Genomic DNA, 3,341 nt, shown 5'->3' with positions numbered 1-3,341 from the left:
CACTGGTGAGCACCAAACGTAATTCACATGCTGGAGCTTTTGCTGGGGCAGGGGTTGTGGTGGATCTCAGGCTCTGTGAAGGTGTGATTGAGGCAACAGAGTCAGAAGTTCGTGGTTTTCAGGGGCCCACTGAGATCTTTAACTCTCTTTGCAAAGTGGAGGCAGTGGCAAAGGGGAAACAGCAAGCCAGACACTATTTATTAGATTAGGGCCTAGGCTGGAGGAGGGCAGCCCTCTGAAGACATGGTAAGCTCCTATTTTCTTCTTAAGCTCCCCTTGGGAATTGCTTAGGTGGGCAGTAAAGAGTCCTGGCTGTTTTGGGTATGTGAGGGCTCTGATTTACTGTGTTGTGCTGCAGCTCTGAGTGATTTGGTATGAAAATAAACAGTTGTGAGGGGAGCCCAGATCCTCTGGAGTCCAGACAACAGTGTTGATGAAACCCAGCCACCACTGGACTTGTGAAGGCTGAGGAGTTTTCATCTGGAAGTTACAAGACAGCAGATGGGGTGCAGGTGTATGATGATAAAATACAGAGTATAGGGAACATTGTTCAATGCTGTGTTCCCAGGCATTTGAACTATTTTTAAACAGAAATTAAGCAACTACTTAGCTAGTTATTTACACTGAAACTGAATAGCATTGGGGGATTCTGGAATGATATAAAATGATTATATCTTTAATTGCTGCTGTTATACTCATGCAAGTGCAGAATAGATAAGATTGTCAAGAACTAAAACATCCTCAACCTTTTTGTTTTGCCAGTATTTGAGAAGTTGCTTTGCCAACATTTGCCAAGTGACAGAGTAAGAGTTAGTTTGGACAATAAACACAGACAGTACATGACTTAAAATCTCAGGCTGAGTAATGCTGAATGATAGGTAAGGTCGTTTCTTGATTGTTTGTTTTCCTCTTTAAATGAGATTTTTAACAAAGGCAGTTTATATGTTCTATAATAGAAGCCAGTATCCTGATTATTAAAAGAGATACTGTGGATCTTTAATTTCCTGAGCATGAACATTGCTATCTTAGCTTCCCAGCAGGCTCATCTCTCATTTCAGGATATGAAGGTGCAAGCAGTGAGGCTGTTGTAAAGCTGATGAAATTACGCAGCAAAAGATAAAGCTTGAGCTGTCCCTGTCAGACGGGCAGATGGCGATGATCACTTCGTTCGTGCCGGGGTTCGATTGCAGCCCGGCGCACACGCTCCCCCTGCTGCTGGCAGGGTTTGCAGCCCTTCCTTGGGGCTGGGGCCACACGTAGAGGAGCCTGACACACCTGGGTGGTGAGAGCTCAGTTTGAGCCAATCATGGACGGCTGGGGAATGCTGCCTTGTTTTGTTTTTCCTGGTTATTAATGGCATAATAACTTTTCTGTCGTTTTTTTTCCCCGTCAACACCATACTGTGTGTGTATGTGCATCATGCATGTGCAGAAGGCAGGAAAAGAGGACTGAGAGCCCCCCAGTGAAGGTCCAGGAGGAATCAGCTTCCTTCAGGAAAGCCAAGGTTTGATGGAGCAAGTCCATTCCTTATAGAGAAGCCTTGTGCTGACAAGATTTAATTTGTTTTGTATCAGCTGTAGGATGTGGGGGCGGAACAACACACCTTTGGGTGAATCAGGACACTGTTTGTGTGTTAGGCATTGGATGAATGCTGAGCTTTGCAGCTGGACGCTGTCTGAGCTGAGCTGCTGAAAGAGCACCAACCCCCAGGTGCTGCTCTCCCACCTCCATCGAGGCTCTTGTCACTGCTTGCAGGTGCAACGCCAGAACCTTGCCCTGGGCGCTGCTGCAGCTTTGGCACGACTGTTCCTTCTGGCAGGGCCACTGGAGGAGCAGGTGGGCACGGCCCGAGGAGCTGCAGTAAGATAAATACCACAGGGCAGCAAGGATGATGGGGGGACTGGAGCATCTCTCATGAGGAAAGGCTGAGGGAGCTGGGCCTATTCCGTGTCACAAAGAGATGACTGCGTACAAATATCCAAAGGGGGCGTCAGGAAGGTGGAGCCAGGCTCTGCTCGGGGGTGCCCAGCAATGGGCCAAGAGGCAGTGACCAGAACTGCCTCCCGAAGGTGCTTCTCTCCGCTGCAGTGCCCGAGCAGCGGCCCAGCCTGCCCAGAGGGGCCGTGCAGGCTCCTCCGGGCGATGTTCCAGAGCCGGCTGGAGGCGGCCCTGCCGCTGCCCCGGGACCAGCAGCAGCAGCGGATGATCGCTGTGCGGAACTGCCCCGCTCTGTGCCCTTATCCCAGCCCACCGCTCTGGGCGCTGCCGTTGCCGGAGAGGAGCCGGGAGCAACAAAAGACGCACCCGGCAGGGAACGGGAGAAACAAAAAACCGAAGCCCCTCCGGGCCGCAGCGAGCAGGGTTCGAACCTGCGCGGGGAGACCCCATTGGATTTCAAGTCCAACGCCTTAACCACTCGGCCATCGCTGCTGATGCTAGCGCTGCTCCCGGGCTGCGGCCTTATAGGGCGTTCCGCCCGCCGCAGGCCCCGCCCAAAACCGCACAGCCAATGGCCGGCCGCGGTGCGCCCCGCAGCAATGGCGGCCGCGGCTCGGCGGGAGCGGCGCAGGAGGAACAAATCCCAATTCCCACCGGAGAGTCTCAGCCTCAGGCACGGAGGCCGCGCCCGCTCCCGGGAATGAAACCTGAGCCTGGCCGGGAGGAGGCAACCGGGAACTTCTGCATAGACAGCGGCCATTAGGCGCTGCGTTAGCTTTCAGTGGCGTTAATGTTTTTCCTGGTTGTACTTTTTCTTTCAATTATTGCAAAATCTCTATTACAAAATATCAAAAGGTCTCTATCATATGACCTTTACATGTAATTTAATTCACTGTAGATAATTTTTTTTACACTAGCAGCAGTTAATTATGCCAGCAGTAGTACAATGGAAATTAAATTTCATTTCACTTTCTACCTGTGTTGCAATGGGTAAAAATAATAATTTATCTGATTTTTAATTTCTATAATCAGAGCTTTTGTTTTATTATTATAAGTAGCCGGAGTGATATTGGAGACTTCCCGTCCTTTTTTTTTTTTTTTTAATGAGTTATGGATCGAGAAGCATTCTTAATAATTGTTTTAACTTGCCTCAGCACCGAAAATGTTGCTGAATTAGTCGTGGTTTTTAAATAGGCGGATGAAAATCGCCTGTGGGGCCTTTTCTCTGAGACCTGCCCGGGGAACGTGGAGGACAGACGGATGTCAAAGCGCCGGGCGTTTCTGTGCTCCTCGGAGCCAGGAGGAGCGGCGCTGCCAGCGCAGCCCGATGGAGGGAGGAAAGGAGGGAAGGAAGGCTGGCTGGCTGGCTGGCTGGCCGATGGGGTTTGCTGCGGAGCAAACGC

General features: G+C 50.7%; 1 non-coding gene across 1 annotated transcript; it reads right to left on the bottom strand.

Moving 5' to 3' along the window:
- Positions 1-2,348: 2,348 nt before the first annotated feature.
- On the bottom strand, positions 2,349-2,430 carry TRNAS-UGA (transfer RNA serine (anticodon UGA)). Its single transcript has one exon. It is a non-coding gene; the product is annotated as a tRNA-Ser (tRNA).
- Between the last annotated feature and the right edge of the window lie 911 nt (positions 2,431-3,341).

The sequence above is a fragment of the Haemorhous mexicanus genome, chromosome 7 (assembly GCF_027477595.1).
Source record: "Haemorhous mexicanus isolate bHaeMex1 chromosome 7, bHaeMex1.pri, whole genome shotgun sequence".
In the NCBI taxonomy this organism is placed as follows: domain Eukaryota; kingdom Metazoa; phylum Chordata; class Aves; order Passeriformes; family Fringillidae; genus Haemorhous; species Haemorhous mexicanus.
The sequence above is the reverse complement of the archived record's forward strand: the minus strand, read 5'-3'. Positions and strand labels throughout refer to the sequence as shown.